We start from the raw sequence: 18560 nt of genomic DNA, 5'->3' as shown, positions 1-18560 counted from the left end.
CGTGCTGAAAAAGGTTTTTGCAAAGTGCTGTCTGAAATGTAACCACAGTGTGAACTACTGGAACAGAACAGAAATGCAGATGCGCTATTGTAACTGTTTAATGTATATATTTTAACAGTGGAAACTGGAATACAGGAGGTTAACCTCAGAAAATAGCTGAAATTAAACTACTTTATGGCTACGCAATAAAACATGGTGTCTTTCAGTTTTCAATGAGCTAGAAATATAATGTCTGCATTAGGGAGCTTTCTGTATTATCTTTAAGGTGAAATAATTACTAGTCTTGAAATGTGGAGGAATGTAATTGTTTTATGATTTTCAGCATCTGCCAAAGATCTGAGGTCTATGTATTTTCACAGGTATATGCTAACTCCTGCCATATTCCAGCAGTGGGGGGTTCACCTGGGATAGAGTCAGATGACAAGAAATGATGTCATTCTGCAAGCTATCCCAAGTAGTAATATTTGATATATTAATTTGAGAAGTCTCTTAGAGAGACAGGGCATTCTGTATACTGTCCTGGACCTGACAAGAACCATTCACCACATTATCTGCATTGCTCTAATTAAATTAACTACGGTATAGTAATCCTCTTAGATTCAGTCAAGAATATAGCAAAGCTTAGTTTAGATATTTTTCTTTATTTATTTGAGACTGTCCTGCAATGTTGTTTTAAATATTTCCTGTGGTTTTGAACTCCGATGTCACTGTGAATATATACAGAGTATTTTCTTGTTCTTTTATTATTAAATATATTTAAACCTTTCATTGCAGCTGATCTGTACAGAGATATTTAAGTTTTGAGAGTACTTGCATATTTATTTGGTGACACTGTGTGGGCCACTCCTAATAGCCTTGCTCTTGGTCAAACTACCATTTGCATTAATATTACACAGTAAGATTGGACACCCCTTGTTAAGGGCCTTAAAGCAGCCAATAAGGAGTTGTCTGGTGGCAGTGATAACTACTTTATAGTCTGGGCAAAAGGAGCATAGCTAGTAAACCTGTGCCAGCCTTTCCTAGGGGTGTCGGTGTGTGCACATAAATCAAACCTCAAACAGTGTGTGTGTCAGCTACTTGGGCAGGAACACGAAGCACTGGTTGGACAGAGAAAATGCTGGAGGTTTTGGCTTTGCCACTCAGCTGAGATCTCAGCTCTACAGGTCTGCCAATAGGGAGTCTTATTGGGGATCTGAAGAAAGAGGAAGAAACCAGTCCCGGACTGACTGTGGTCTCTGTGCACTCTTGAGGGCAACTGCACTTGATGCAGAGAGCTGCATCTGGAAATACAGTGTGCGTACTTGTTATCCTCCCAGTGTACATCCCCCCCACTGCTGCCAATGGTGAGGATTAAGGCTCCTTGATTTATAGTCCAGTGCTGGCACGTCACATTATTGGTTGGCAGTGGTGGGACATCTACACACTGGGACTCAGTGGTGTGGATATTGAACTCCTGTAGCCTGTAAACAATGGTCACTAAAGAACGTGTTTGAACTCTCAAGCAGCCACATGGTAGACATTCAGAGTTTCATATCACAACAGTTTTGTTTATTTTGTGTTAGCTTAGTCAGGGAGAGCAGGCAAGGATGTCAGCAGAGGAGTAAGGCAAGCTGACAAGGAGCCAGTTGCCTGAGATATGCCAAGACAAAGGACTGGTGCATGCCAACCTGACTAAAGTAGAAATGATTGTGGCCTTAGTCACAGCTGCATCACAGACCAGCAACCAGGTGGACAACCAGACTGGCCTTGGGGATGTACAACTCTCAGAAAATGGACAGTTCATCTTAGCCTCACAGGACTTAAAAATTTGTCTGGAATTAAAGAGACTTGAACAGCCAAACAGGTGGAACTAGACTCAGCAGAGAGAATGAGGTGTTTGGAGACTGAAGCAAAGGAGAAACAGATGACATTAGAATCAGCACAGAGACTGACACTTCTGGAAGCTGAAGAAAATGACAGGCAGAGGCAACTTGAAAAGGAGATGCTGACTATTTGCCGGGGTCATGAAAGTAATGGGAAAGGGAATAACTGAAACCCAGAGGCAATAAAGGTCAGTAAATTTCTTCCACACTTTACAGAGGGTGTTAATTTTGATAGTTTTAGCCATATATTTGAAAGGGTATGTAAACAGTATAATGTTGACCAATGGCTCTGGGTAAGGTTCCTGACCCGCTTACTCCATGGTAAAGGTGTAACTGTTGTTTCTAAATCATCTGATACCGACTGCTTAAATTAAAATACAATTAAAAAGTGTTCATTGGAATGCTTTAAGTTAACACCTGAAGCTTACAGAAGAAAGTTTTGTGAGCACAGATGCAAGGCAAATGAAAGTGTGAGTGAATATATTGCTGAACTAAGTATTTATTTTCATAGGTGGGTAGCTGGGTGTCAGGTCACTAGTTTTGAAGGACTTGCAGACTTTTTGGTAAGGGAATAAGCCCTTAGTACTCTGCCCAAGGACATTAGAATCTGGTTGGCAGATAGAAAATGTAACATCGCAAATGAGTTAGGGAAAAAAGGAGACCTACACCTAGCAAGCAGGACATCACTGCACAGGAAAGGGATACCCAGTGCTGCACATGGGTCCAAGGGAACCCATGGTGAGCAGCCTAAACTGCCACAACCAAGTCTTCCAGTGACAGGAGAAGCCACTAGTATGGGGCCATGCATAATATAGATGTCAACGGAGGCAAGGTGGGGAACAAAAGGTAGGGAAGCCATTAAGTGGGAATGACAGAATACCAGCAGCAAGTTGTCTGGAGACAACAAGGGTACCAAATTAACACCAAAGGTTACATCCCATCTTAGTAGATGGGAAACAGGCCACTGCTGAGAGAGATATAGCCTCTGACCTAACCACAGTGAAGCCTGCAATGGTTAAAGAGAAACACTACTTGCTTGGGCAGTCTACTCCAGTCGGAGCATTAGAAAGGACCACATTTCAAATACCTTTGTCTAGGGTTCACCTTGACTGGGAGTGTGGAAAAGGAAGAAAGCAAGTAGGTGTGTTTGAGGATATCCCTGCAGATATCTTGATATGGAATTATTTTGATAATACACGTAGAAGGCAAGAGGAGTCTGATGGGAATCTATGTCTACAGGCAGCCATCCAGCAATATCCCACATTACTATACTGGAGCCTAGGATTGCAGACATATGACATGACAGTGCAGCACTGTACTGGGGTCAGCAATGCAAAGGCAGCTGGGATCTCAGGACAGGGTATGGGGTGATGTATTCCCAGACAGGCTCATCCCTCTCAAGCAACGTTTCTCTGGGGTCACTTGAAAAACTAGCTTGAGTCTTCAAAGGGGGGAAGAAGTGTCATGAAATGAGATACTGCCAGCACAGGTAGCTGGAATTTTGTAAATAGCTGTATGTCATTTGTGAATATCAACATGATCTATATAAGATGCTTGTGTTACAAATGTATTACACCTGTATGGCATGTGTATATCAAACTGCTGGTACACAAGTGAGTGTTGAAAAGATTTTTGCAAAGTGCTGTTTGAAATGTAACCACAGTGTGCCCTACTGGAACAGAACATAAATGTACATGCACTACTGTAACTGTTTAAATGTATATATTTTAATAGTGGAAACTGGAATACAGGAGGTTAACTTCAGAAAAAGAGCTGAAATTAAATAACTTTATGGCTATACAATAAAAGATGGTATATTTCAGTTTCCAATGAGCTAGAGACATAATGTTTGTATTAGGGAGATTTCTGTATTGTCTTTACGGTGAAATAATTACTAGTTTGGAAATGTGGAGGAATGTAATTGTTTTATGACTTTCAGCATCTGCCAAAGATCTGAGGTCTACATATTTTCACAGGTAGATGCTAAATACTGCCAAATTCCAGCAGTGGGGGTTTCACCTGGGATAGAGTCAGATGATGTAATTCTGCAAGCTATCCCAAGCAGTAATATTTGAGATATTAACCAACTGCAAATAAATTAATTAATTTGAGAAGTTTTTTTTAGAGATACAGGGCATTCTGTCTTGGACATGATAAGAACCATTCACCACAACACCTGCCTTGCTCTAATTAAGTACGTTAACTAGAGTATAGTAATTCTCTTTGATTCAGTCAGGAATACAGCAAAGCTTAGTTTAGATAATTTTTCTTTCTTTATTTGAGACTGTCCTGCAATGTTGTTTTAAATATTTCCTGTGGTTTTGAACTCCGATGTCACTGCGAATATATACTGAATATTTTATTGTTCTTTATTACTTATTATTAAATATATTTAAACCTTTCATTGTGATTGATTTGTGTACAGATATTTAAGTTTTGAGAGTATTTGCATATTTATTTGGTGACACCGTGTGGACTACTACTAATAGCCTTGCTCTTGGTCAAATACCATTTGTAGTAATATTAATATTATACAGAAAGATTGGACACCCTTTGTTAAGGGCATTAAACTAGCTGATAAGCACTTGGCTGATGGTAGTGGTAACTACCTTATAGTCTGGGCAAAAGGGGGCATAGCTAATTAGCTAATAAACCTGTGCCAGCCTTTCTCAGGGTGTGTGTGTGTGTTTGTGTCTAAAATCAGGGACATGAAGCACTAGTTGGACAGAGAGGGTGCTGAAGGTCTTGGCTTGGTCACTCAGTTGAGATCCCAACTCTATAACTGTGCCAGTGGGGAGTCGTACTGGGGATCTGGAGAAAGAGGGAGAGACCATTCCTGGCCTGACTGTGGTCTCTGTGCACTCTTAAGAGAAAAGTACAGTTTTGTACCTACCATAAATGTAGATGTCCGAACAGGAATGCATCTGCAGTCCTTACAAATGGGTTGTCCTGTCGTCAGGCAGCCCTTCGGTCGGCCGGATTCCAAAGTCTGGGTCTGGCCTCGGCTGGTGTCGCACTTCACCCGACGTCATAGCTGCAGTTCTTCGGGTATAAAGGCATCAGCCAACGCCATTTTCCTCAGTGTTTCTTGCCCCAGATGCCAGTTGCCCTCTTGGATAGCTAAATTTTGGATAAATGCCAATGTTTCCAAATAGTAGAAGGCAAACACAAAAAATAAGCATGTATGTACATATATACAAACAAATACACCATAAGAGATCCCCCCCAGCTAGCTATTAGATGGGCAAATACCCTAGGAATACCACAGAGGGGAAGGAGGGTGAGTAATCCTGACTGCAGATGCATTCCTGTTCGGACATCTACATTTATGGTAGGTACAAAACTGTACTATGTCCTTCAAGGATGCATCTGCAGTCCTTACAAATGGGTAGAATACCATAGCCAAACTAGGGGAGGAGGAAAAAGAAATTATGGTGTAGTTAGGATCCCTTGCAAAACAGCAGTGGCAAACCCTGCTCGGGATCTAGAGTATAAAGGTAAGTTATAATGCTTGGCAAATGTATGCACGGAGGTCCAAGTAGCAGCCTCTATAATGTCCTTGGTAGCCACTCCTCGTAAGAAAGCTGTGGTAGTGGCTGTAGCCCTTGTAGAATGAGGCCTTATGTTCTGTGGAGTTTGCTTTCCATGGTAGGAGTAACAGAATCTGATGCAATTTCCTATCCACTTGGAGATTGTCTGTTTTGAAATTGCTTTTCCTTCCCTTCCTGTTGCATATGCTACCAGAAGCTGGTCAGTTTTTCTATTGCCCTTGGTTCTGTCCAGGTAGTAGCGCAGCTGTCTATGTACATCCAAAGTATGCAGCAGTCTTTCCCCCCTGTTCTGTGGATTGGGGAAGAAGGTAGGTAGGTGGATAGCCTGGTTTAAAGACACTCTGGATACCACCTTAGGCATAAATGTAGGATTTGTTCTCATGGACACTCTATCTTGATGGAAGATTAGGAAGGGTTGCACTGCCATTAAAGCCTGTAGCTCAGAAACCCTTCTTGCTGACGTAATTGCCAGCAGAAAAGCAGTTTTCCAGGATAGGTGTTGAAGATCTGCTGTTGCTGCTGGTTCGAAAGGGGGGAAGTGTCAATTTTTCTAGCACAAAGTTCAAGTCCCATGCTGGTAATGGTGGTTTCCTAGGAGGTTTTACATTTTTAATTCCTCTCAGAAACTGCCTGAGTAGAGGATGCGAGAAAGACAGGAGGATTGAAGCTGTATTCTGCAGAAATAGCTGATGCATGTATCTTGACGGAGGAATAGGACAGGCCTGTATGGAAAAGCTCTGCCAAATACTCCAGGATGTTGGCAATGTCTACCTTTGACACATCTTTTTCCCTTTCAGTACTCCAAATGAGAAACCTTTTCCATTTTCCTGCATAGTTCCTTCTTGTTGAGGGTCTGCGGGCCTCAAGGATAATGTCTTTAACCCTTTGGGATAAATCTGGGTTAGTTGCTCTTATGTAATGTTCCAGGCAGTCAGCTGCAGAGTTTTCAGGTTTGGATGCAGGGTGTTGTAGCCGCTCTGAGTTAACAGCAAAGGAATCAGGGTAGTGTCCACATTTTCCCCGAGACATGCTCCTCAGTAATGGGTACCAATGTTGTCTTGGCCAGTCTGGAGCTATCAGAATGATCCCTGGACGTTCCTCTTTGATTTTCAATAGCACCTTGTGCATCAAAGGAAGAGGTGGGAATGCATATGCTGTCAGGCCTTTCCAACTGAAGGATAGAGAATCCACCTTCCAAGCAAGTGGGTGGTACGTCCTTGTGCAGAATTTCTTGAGCTGGTGATTGAGTGGGGATGCGAATAGGTCTATTTGTGGCAGTCCCCATTTCCTTGTGATGACCTTAAAGATGTCCGGGTGTAGCATCCATTCGTGAGCATCCGAGGTAGTTCTTCTTAATATGTCTGCTAGGATGTTTTCTTTTCCCGGTACAAAAATTGCTTGTAACTGAATGTTGTAGCTCAGAACCATATTCCATAGGTCCAGTGCCATCCGGCATAGAGGGTATGAATGAGTGCCTCCCTGTTTGTTGATGTACCACATGACTGTGGTGTTGTCTGTCCTTATCATCAACTGCCCTTCTTGGAGGAATGGTCTGAAATTCTGGATTGCTAGTTTTACTGCCAGCATTTCCTTTTGATTTATGTGCAGGTGCAGCTGATCTGGAGTCCATAAGCCTTGTATGCACTTGTCCAGCATGTGGGCCCCCCAACCGAGGTCTGAGGCGTCTGTTGTGATGGTTTGGCTTGGTTGAATGCTGTGGAAGGGCAAACCTGGGTTTGACTGGCATGCCTGAGCCCACCATAGGAACTCTTGTTTCAGGCATGGGACTAGTATTTCGGTTTCTAGGCTGTGCCTGTGTTGAGACCATAAATTCTTCAGGTACCACTGTAGCTTTCTCATATGCAGTCTGGCATGAGGGACCAGGATTATGCAGGATGCCATGAAGCCCAAGGCCTGCAGTACTTTCCTTGCTGTAAGTTTGTTCTGCTTTGTTAATGCCAAGAAGTAGAGAGGAAGTTGTTCTTGTTTTTCTGCAGTTAGGAATGCCATCTGTTTTACTGTGTCCAATACTGCACCTAAGAAGGTTATTCTTTGGGATGGTATCAGTCTTGATTTGTTTATATTGACTGTATATCCCAGGGCTTGCAGTAAGCAAATGACTCTTTGTAAGTCTTCTGTTAGCTTGTTTTTGTTGTCCGCTTGTATCAGGCAGTCGTCCAGGTATGGATATATTTGGATTCCCTGAAGCCTGCAGTGAGCAATTACTGATGCCAGGCATTTCGTGAACACTCTGGGCGCAGTAGATAAGCCAAAGGGCAATGCTGAGAATTGATAATGCTCTGATCCTGCAAGAAATCTGAGGTATCTTCTGCAAATTGGTCGTATGGGGACGTGCAGGTATGCCTCCTTGAGATCTAGAGTCACCAGCCAATACTCCTTGCCCAGCATGGGAAGAAGTTGCTGTAGGGTCAGCATTTTGAATTTTGGAACAATGATGAATGTGTTTAAAGCGGATAGGTCGAGAATAGGCGTCCAATTTTTCTCTTTTCTTGGTACCAGGAATAGTCTGGAGTAAAATCCCTTTCCTTGTTCCATAGATGGTACCCTTTCCACAGCTCTCATCTTTGCTAATTGAGCTATTTGTTTTAGAGCTTCTGTCTTTTGATTTGGTGGTAGGTTTGGCATTCCTCTTTTTCCTGGTAAAGTATGGAAATGAAACCTGTAGCCTTGGTCTATAGTTTGCAAAATCCACTTGTCTCTTGTGATGTAGTGCCAGTTTTTTGAAAATAAGGCTAACTTTCCGCCTAAGGGTGCTGCTATTTGTTCCCTGGTAGGCGGTGCCAGAGCCAAGTCACTGTGATTGTCCTGTTGCAGTGGTAGTAGTTGTGTCTGTGCCTCGCTGGTTGTTACCTTGCCACTGGCGCCCTGTAGGCACCTCCTCTGGATTGATTTCTGCCTCTTGAACGCCTATTCCTGCCTCTCTGAGATTTAGAGGAGTCTGGAAAGGACCAATTTTTGGAAGGCCAGTTCCTGCTAAACCTTCGAGGCTGAACCTGTAAGAAATCTTTCACTGTTTGTACAGATTTTGCCTTCTCTTCCATTTTCTTCAGTACCTGTTGAGCAGGAGAACCAAATAAACTGACCTTATCCATAGGAGCATCTAATAGTTTTGCTTTAACATGATCCGGCAAGACCTGTTCTTTCAACCATGCATGCCTTCTTATAACTGTGCCAGTCATGGCTGATCTAAAGGAAGCCTCCAGTGCATCATAGCCACATTTTAAAGAATGGTTACTAACCTGCTGAATGTTATGCACCATTTCTAGAACATATTTCTTATCTAAAGAATCATCAGAGGACAGTTTCTTAGTTAACTGATCAAGCATAAACTCCTGGTATTGGATCATATGAAACTGACAGTTTAATGCCCTAGCTGAGAGAGTAGCAGAGGTGTATACTTTTTCAACCCCATCTCTCTAAGGACCTGGATTCCCTTTCAGAAGGGAGAGGGTTTTTAACTGAGGTCGAAGTTACTGCCTTAGGCCCCTGGGAGATAGTCTCGGGATCTGCAAAAGGAGCCTTGTATAAATGGTGATGTGTGTCCGGGACCCTGTAAAACCTATCGGGCTTAGCAGGGGCTGGAGGCAAAGTATCAGGAGCAGTGCAAGCATCATTAAATGCATCATCTACAACAGGAAGAACTGGAGGTATAGCTAAAGGCCTATGTTGTGGTAAATGCAAAAAGGTCCTAAGCCTTTTCCTTGAATCTGAGAAATCTTGTCCCTGCCATTGGAATTGCTCTCTCATGGCATGTAAGGTTTTCCCAAAGGAAAATTCCTCTGGTGTAGAGGCAGAAGGAATCGATTCCTCAGCATCGGAGTCTTCATAAGTAGAAAAAGGAGCCTCTGGATGGTCTGTATTGCCTGTATCATCAGAAGAATCATCTGAGGACACTGGCTCAGGGGGCTCTGCTCTAGGTCTCTTTTCTGGAGGAGGTTGAGAGGCCCTGTCTGGATGAGATTGGGATCCCCTTATTAAAGAGATGAGATCCTCTGCCAGAGTGAGCATTTGGGAACTGGAACTGGGCCTGTGAGAGGGTGCTTAACAGGCACAGACTTAGAAGTTTTGGCTGCTTTAGCCCTGGCAAAGGCCTTTATGGACATGGCTGCAGGAGGCCTAGCAGCACCACGTGCAGGGGTTGAAACATCCAAAGGGATGGTGTCCGATAATTCTTGTGAAACCACAGTAGTAGGTTGAATTTCAGAGGCCGATTCAACCAGGTTAGAAGGGGCCTCGGTAGTAGTCATGGATTCGGCTGAAGATAGAACCGTTTGCTCGGTTTCGGCCGAAACCGAGACACTCGCGGTTTGCTTAACCGCGGTTTCGGCCGAAACCGCGGACCGCAAGTGCCGGTCCTTTTCTTTGCGTTTCTTAACAACTTGTGAAGTCGGAGGATCCGACGGCATTATGTACGCAAAATCTGAGCCAAAAAACTGTTCAGCAAACTCCGACCGATGTTTAAGCGTCCGTCGGTTGAAAGAAGCACAGGCTAAACAAGCTGCTACGTCGTGGTCTGGGCCTAAACAAGGTAAGCAGTAAGAGTGGAAATCTTTATGAGGTATTTGTTTCCCACAAGTTAAACAGTTATTCACTTTTTCTGACATCGGCTGAGGCAAGAAAGAGTCCCAACGGGTACTTAGCTTTTAGAAGTCTTCAAGTAGTATTCGGTAGTAGTAATCTCTGGATCTGACCGACCGGCACTTGCGAACAGCTTCTGCTTCGGGCGCCACGCGGCAAGAAAGACTGAGGAAAATGGCGTCGGCTGATGCCTTTATACCCGAAGAACTGCAGCTATGACGTCGGGTGAAGTGCGACACCAGCCGAGGCCAGACCCAGACTTTGGAATCCGGCCGACCGAAGGGCTGCCTGACGACAGGACAACCCATTTGTAAGGACTGCAGATGCATCCTTGAAGGACATCTGCACTTGATGCAGGGAGCTGCATCTGTAAATACTGTCTGTGTACTTGTTATCCTCCCAGTGTACATCCCCCACTGTTGACAGTAGTGAGGATTAAGGCTCCTTGACTACTGGTCCAGTGGTGAGGCATCACAAATATAAATACAAAGGAAGCTACAATGCTGGTTGTCAACTATACATATCTGTCAATAAAAATTGTCTTGGATCCCTTACAGAAGATGCTCATTCTGTTGTGACACCTGACCTGCTTCCCCCTGACAACAGGATGTATCAGGCAATTTAACTAAGCATCAGTTGAGTTAAATGTAGGGGCCTCGGTAGTAGTACTTCCCACTTATTCTAGGCTGTCTCAAGTGTCTTCGGCATTGAAGGGTTCAATACTCCCTTCCTCAAACTTTTAATAAAGTTTAAACAGGGTGTCTTCCATTTACAATAAACTGGCAGGCAATGTACCTGATTCAGGGTACAAGGCCAACCAAAAGCTTGTAGTATGGAAATTATATCCTGGATATTCCTTACAAGAAAGGTTCACACCACAAAACAAGTGTCTACATGATGCACAATGGTGGTGAAAATTCTTTATAACAGTTACCCATAAAAAGCATTGTGCTTTGTATGACCTTGTCTCAAGGTGATGCACAATTATTGGTTCTCAGAAGTTTGCTAGCATCTACTGCAAAGCCAGGCACATTAACTGATTCTGATATTAAAACAGACCAATTCAGGCAATGGAGGATTTAAAGAGAGTTGTATAAAATTCTATACAATTCATTACTGTAATCTTCAAGAGATATATTTGACAGCATTTTTTCTTATATAACCAGGTATTTAAATTCATAAAAGCAGTCACCCAAGCAAAAGAAGAAAAGAAAAATCATAGAGTAAAAATCACCATGAAAAAGTTGACATCAAACTGTCAAGTACTAACACCAAAATGTACTTGGATTTTTATGTAGCATCCCAATTATTAAACTTCAAAAATTTTATATTTTGTTTTAAATATACAAACAAATCTTGTCTGACTAGCATATAGTACTGCTTGTATATTTTGGCTACCTTGTGGACCAGTTCTCTCTTTTTTGGCTTTTGTTATTCACTGAAACGTTTAATAAAAATAAAACAATTGTAAAACCAAGCTTTCTTTTATCGTGGGTCTGTTGTCTTACTTCATTAACAAAGAATGAAGTTTTCATTTTTTATTAATTTTTTTTTTTAAAACAGAATTATAAATATAAGGATTATCACAACACAATAGAACTACAAACAAATAAATTGAGCATCACTGTAAGGCCATGAAGGGTAAAAAAGGCAATCAAGTGGGAGGAGTTAAGAGGTGGAGGAATTCTGGACAAAGCCAAAATAATGGGGACGGACAAAAGTACAAAGATCAAGGACAGACTTCAAATATTTCATACACACTTAAAAATTTCTAGAAAATAACAAGTTTACCATTTTGTAAATAATATGAAGTCTGAAACCCAGATATTTGTCATTGTTTAGTAGTTTCGATCTTCAATAATCTGTTAGAAAACCACATACTTTATGAAGGTTAGACCAACAAATAAGAGGCAAAATTTGGGCATTCCGCATAAATCTGGACAGCTGAGTGATACGATTATAACATATTAGGGAACACACACACACACACACACACACACACACACACACACACACACACACACACACACACACACACACACACCTCTTCTTTTTCTAGGTTGACAGCATATTATGAGAGGTCTACAGGTAACATAAATCTGGAAATAACTAAAGCAGAGCACTGGAGACGCCTTGTATTGCTCTTTCTCCTTTTACAGAGCATAGTCTTAATCAAGGACAAAGCTGGAGAGGAAAAAAATCAAGTCTATATCGTGTTTAAATATAGTCAAGAAAAAAAATCACCTAAACTACAAATATTAATTACATTTTAAGAGATGACCTCCATATATGGTGCATCTTCAGGATCCAGTACAGATGTGCTATCTTCTTAAGGCAAAATGAGTTCAAGGCCCGATTCTAGCTGCCTGGATGGTACCTCAAGGTGCCGGAAAGAGGTATGACTATCCATAGACAGATGCTCTACTGTCTCTGTAAACTGTAGCTAGTGTACCTGTGATCCAGCTTCCTCTACATTCAGCCTCAGGAGACCTTGTGTCACACAATGCATTTGGTGCTACATCTCTTATCTACACTGGACCACACTGAGTCCTATTACTATAGGACACAACCAACAGTAAAAAAAAAAAATGACAAAAAAATTAAGGTTTCACAAATGGCAGCGATTAGGAATCACACAAGTACAAACTTCTCAGCTTACCCATCCATTAAGAAATCTACCTTACAGATAGATTCATAGATTAATACTAGGCTAAATGCCACTGTGGGCCATTTTAAGTCTAGCCATGCGAGAATCAAACCCTGCAACTTGTGTATGCAAAGGCAAACACCTTAACTATTATGCCAACCTCCCACCATGTTGTACAGCTAGAACAGTCAAAGCCATTTTGAGAAAACAAGGAGAAGTGCTACATGTGGGAAGAGAACTCCCAACCTTCAAAAGTTCCCAGAGTCAAAAATATGCTGCTACCTTAAAAATCATTATTATTTGTTAGTGATGCCCAAAGGAAGTGATTTACTGCAATGTGTTTGTTCAGTCAGGTGTGATGATGTAGTCCATAACAAGCTAGAAATCCAGAAATCTACCACTCTATTCCTTTATCAAATTAATCTATATGTGGGGCCCCCAATTTCAAAACATCACGGGCTTAGTATCACATGCTGTATCATTATTTCAGAGTGTACATGGCAGGTAAATCACATCTTACACCCAAACACTGTAGAGCACATTCTTACATTATAAATGCATTACATTATACTTCTTACATATCTTACATTATAAATTTTGGCTACCCTTTTAGGGGGCACCTGACATCTGGGGCAAGAAAAACTAAAGAAAATAGCGTCAGCCGCATCTTTTATACCCCTGACTACCTGACGTCAGGGAAGGGGTGACAGCAGCTGACGCAGGACCCAGGACTTTTGAATTCAGACCGACTGAGGGCAACCTGCCAGCAGGATTACCCAAATGTAATGACTGCAACAGTGAAACACGAAGAACATCCCACCGTTATCCCTAGGAACAGGACATAAGAGAACATAGCTGCATGTAAAATGTGCAACAACAGCAGCACAGAAATGTTACCTGGAGAGGACTTCATCAAGATTGGCAAACGTGAAAAAATTATTATTCACCTGTTTATCTTTTTCCCTCAAGTGGAGCAATGGATGTCTGCACAATAGCTTCCAATGGGTGCAGCCTAAGCTTTTTGATAGATTCAAATTATGTCCTCACATTTCAAACAAATGTTCCTGTCTCTGGAACCACAATGGTTACTAAAGAAGTATAGATGGCAAACTATTTGTCTAGTGATAGTACCTTTTAAGTTCTAAGTCTTAAAACTGTTTTTTTTTTTTTTTTTTTTTTTTTTTTACAAACCATAGCAAACACAGTAATGATCAACTTGCACTAGCTCAGCATTCACTTAAGTTAGACATACTTTTTAAGCATTTTCTTCATCTAGCCGACAGCTTTCATATGATGCTGACCAGTTCTCTTTGTGCTACTTGGTTATTGAGATATTTAAAAAATGAAATTTATAACAATATAAAAGTGTTGTGTTTACCATTGTGTAAGCTTTCAGATGAAAACTTTTAATACTTTGTACGTAGCATGGTTCTGGAATAATTAGTGCAATTATGATCAAGCAATATTTGACGCCTAGAGGTGTCAGCAGGATGTAACTGAATGTAGGCGTGTCACTCAGCTGTAATAAGTTATATATGACACTAAGTCATACTCACTTGTTTGCAGAACATTTCCTGCTGCGTACCAGTGCCTTCTTGTGTTGAGTTTCCGCAAGGTTCAGGCTCTACAAGCTTCAACTATACAACACACAAACAGTTAATGGTACCCACTAGGGGAGAGTTACATGCCTGGTCACATATAGCATCAAATACAGCACTAAACCTTCAATGTTTGCCACAAGGACTCAACAGTGGCACACAGAATAGGCATCCAAATTCAAATTATCATGGAAATGTCATAGTTGCCCTTTATTTTTAAGCAGTGGCACAATCCATCCTCCTTGAGCTGTTCTTGCTTCTAAACTATCAACAGCCATTGTTTTAAACTTTAGAAAATTATGCTAGCATGCTGACTGGGGCTAGACTAAAAAGAAAATCAAAGCAAGCAAAACAGAAGCCAATCTATAAGCTCCTAATTTTCTTAAAACTAGCTGAGCAAAGAAAATACTATAAAGCAGTCATGCATTTGTCCCTTGAACCCATACCTCTCAACCATGCTGAATTCCTTGGTATTTACCGGTATTGAGGGTAAAATATTAGGGTGCCACAAATTCCTGAGTGACCCCCTTAAAATCTGAATTTCACTGTCTTTTTTTATTTTTTTTAACCACTTTAAATTTATGGCTGATGCCACCATCATCACCAGCCTATAGGGGCATGCGTAATGACATCAGTTACTGCCTGTTGGAGTGGACTGGGAGGGAAACATAAATGGCGGCAGAAGTGAATACGTTTTGCAGAGTCTGCCTGTACGCTTCTCTTTATTTTAGCTATTTTTATCTGGTGAGCTGGCCATGTTTTATTTGCTGGATCATAATTGTTATCGGCTGAGCATGTGCATTACAACTTTAAGTTAAGTCAGCTGACTCTGCTGTGTTGCATCTGCTGGCTGTTTATGTGCTAATTAGAATGGAATGCTGCTCACTAATCTGCAAGCAGTAATTACTGTGCATTCATAAATCTGTAGGACTAAGTGCGTTATAGTCTGCTGGCGCTGTTTGTGTAAGCTGGCTGGGAAATGCCACGCCACTCACTCCTGCAAGCATTATAATTCTGTGTCCATTGACCGTTCCGTGTTGTGCCTTGGTAGTGGTACGTCTGTGGCGGGCCGGGCCATTTTACAGCTCCAAAGTCCGTGTGTTGTGTTGCTCAAGTGTTGTTTTAAAGCATATTGCTTGTTATAGGGGGGGGTGTCTACAAGCTCCCTCTATGCTCATTTATCGGCAAGCAGAATGGAATGCTTTGCTTATGCTGCCAAGTCTCTTTATTTTGTGTTTGTTTTGCAAGCATTATAAGTGCGTCTACAGGGCAGGCTGCCGTTTATCAGAAGGCAAGTCATTTATTTGTGCCTGCCATTTATCAGAAGGCAAGTCACTTATTTGCTCATTTATTAAGTCTGCCGTTTATCTCTTCACGGGTGTTTTGCATTTGCAAACATTATAGTGCGTGTGTGATGTTCCCTTCATACCCGTAACATGGATGTAAAACAGGACAGAGTTAGATGAAATGTTGTACTGTCATAGGTTTTATGAAAATACAGAATAAATCGAGGATGTTAATGAGATAGTAGTGATCACAAAATGCAAACACGACTTAAAGTACAGCTGTCTTTCAATTCCCCAGCAGGAGAGACTGGAATTTTGTCTTAAATTACATTCTCTATGTTCTTTGATTTGACGTGCAGTTACTTTATTTTTGAATGTAATATGGATGCACTTTCATTTCTGAACTGATGCTTTTACCAGACACTGTGCGTGATAGGTCTTCAAGCGTTTGCTCTAATTTCCAAACAATGGTCTCCCCATGCTTTCTTTCTTCAAATGAAATACTGTTATCCCCGGTGCTAATTTAGTGTCTGGTCCTGAATTATGCCAGTCTTCATCTGAACGTCTTCATCCACCTTGTACATTCAATGCCTGTCATTTCCTATACCAGATTATATCTTCCTTTACCTAGCTTTGCAAAAGCGAGCATAACACTCAACTGTCCAGATTTTTGCCTCATATTTTTGGACTGCTTCTCATAAACTTGTGGTTTCCTGGCAAACACTGATTACTGAAGACACTAAACAATGGAATACAATTGAACTTCAAACTTCGTATCTTTCAGAAAATACAAGCTAACACAAATCGTGTAATTTTAGCAATTTTTTTAAGTTTATAAACAATAATTAAAATATGTACCTATTGGTAGTGTGTGTGTGTGTGTGTGTGTGTGTCTTAGATGCAAGGAGCAAGAACCTGAAATCCCTACCCACACCAGTTCTTTGGTCTGTTCCTCTTGAAATTTGTGATTTTCTAGCAAATTACTGAGAAAGTACAGTTGTGCACACTTACCATAAATGTAGATGTTCGAGTGTATTCACTGTTGCAGTCATCACATTTGGGCTATCTGCTTGCAGTAGCCATCAGTCGGCCTGAATATCAAAGTCTTGGGTCCTGCGTCGGTTGCTGTCTCATCTTCCATGACGTCAGGTAGTCAGGGGTATAAAGCATGCAGCCAACGCCATTACATCAGTTTTTCTTGCCCCAGTTGTCAGGTGCCCCCCTAATGGGAAGCAATTAAATATACACACACACACACACATATATATATATATATATATATATATATATATAAGGTTATACCTCCAACAAAAAAGCAAATACACCAAAAAGCTTTTAAGCATAGTAAAGGAGAGTAGAGGTTCATGGGTTGGTACTAGGCTATCGTCCCTAAGGCCTATTCAAGCCTAGCCATAACAATTCCCTGGAAATGTTTTCCCGCAATATTTACTTCTCTGGGCCCCTGTCTAGCAGGGAGACTGGATCCCCGGGGTAAATTTCCTATCTCCCATCCAATTATCAAGGTTACTTTTGAAGACAGCCAATGAGGCGCTCTGCTTGACATGTATGGGCAGTCTATTCCAGAGTATGGGGAGTCTCTGGGTCAGGAACCTATCCCTCCAGCATGTTTTGTTCATTGTGATGATAAGGTTTAGATCCCTGGAGTGTGTGGCTCTAAGGGATTGGGATTTCTTTAAGTGGAGCATGTCCAACAGCTCAGGGTTTCACATGGCCTTGTATGTTAAGCAGAGATCGCCTCTGAGTAGACGATATGCCACAAAGTATAGCTGGAGTTTTTTTAGATGGTCAACATATGGCATCTGCTTAAGGCCTGTGATTCTTTTAGTGAGGTATTTCTGTGGCCTTTCCAGCTGTTGCAGATGTCTTGTGAGGTACATACCCAAATGGGGCATTATACTCTATAATGGGTCTAATGAGGGATGAGTACAGTGGGACAATGACTTCCTTTTTTCTGGATGAAAAGCCCTTAGTGATGATGTGTGCCATGTAGAAGGATGTCCTGACTGTTGTGGCGATGTGGTTATTGAAATTGAGACCACTATCCACTTGTGACCCTAAGTCTCTCATCACACTTTCAATGTTTAGTGTCCTGCCACCTATGTGGTAGTTCATGGGTACAGGTTTTTTTTCCAAAGGGGATAACTATACATTTCTTGGCATTAAGCTTGAGCCCATGGCTCTGGCTCCAGGCATCTGTTTCTGTAAGGCCCTTTTGTAGAGTATCCACATCATTTGGGGATTCAATAATGGCTCCCAGTTTGCAGTCATCTGTAAACTTTGTTAGCCAGAGTCCCTTAGTGTTGGCCTGTACTTCAGAGAAGTAGATGCTAAACAAGAGTGGTCCCAGGACTGAACCCTGAGGTACTCCACTTGTCACTTGTCTGGAGCTGGATTTGGAGTCGGCTACTTTTACAGTCTGGGTTCTATCAGTAAGCCACTTGGCAACCCATCAAGTGACGTAGGGATTTATGCCCAGCTTAGTAAGTTTATCTATGATTCCAGAGTGGGGGATGGTGTCATAGGCCTTGGCGAGGTCCAGATAGGCAGTGTGGGCCACCTTACCCTCATCCACAGCTCTGGAGACTGATTCGAAGAAGTCAATCAGATTCAGGAGACAAGATCGGCCTTTCACAAACCCAGACTGGGTGGGGTCCAGTGTCAGAAGGTTGCCAATGTCTTTGTTTATAAGTTCCATGAAAATGCGTTCCATGCCCTTGCAGATCAGGCTTGTCAGACTGATGGGACGGTAGTTCCCGGGATCCAAGGCAGATCCTCCCTTGTGGAGCGGGATAACTGCAGCTGTGCGCCACTCAGTGGACACGAAGCCTGAGGTGACGCTATGTTTAAACATGACACTTAGTTGGGGGTGCCAGTTCATTTTGTCGTTCATGTAGTACACAGCCTGGGATGTCATCTGGTCCCATGGATGCTGTACTCTAGAGAGTGCTGTTTCTACCTGTGTGGCTGTGATTATTGGAATTTGGCATGGTATTGAG

At 41.9% G+C, this 18560-nt stretch overlaps 1 protein-coding gene across 1 annotated transcript in view; it reads right to left on the bottom strand.

The window, feature by feature from the left end:
* ARHGAP10 (Rho GTPase activating protein 10) overlaps nucleotides 1-18560 on the bottom strand; it is a 2173597-nt gene that overhangs the window by 1860274 nt on the left and 294763 nt on the right. The window lies entirely within an intron of this gene.

The sequence above is a fragment of the Protopterus annectens genome, chromosome 2.part1 (assembly GCF_019279795.1).
Source record: "Protopterus annectens isolate FY-2018-M chromosome 2.part1, PAN1.0, whole genome shotgun sequence".
Taxonomy (NCBI): Eukaryota; Metazoa; Chordata; order Ceratodontiformes; family Protopteridae; genus Protopterus; species Protopterus annectens.
Note: the sequence above shows the minus strand (reverse complement) of the source record. Positions and strands in the feature narration are given on the sequence as shown.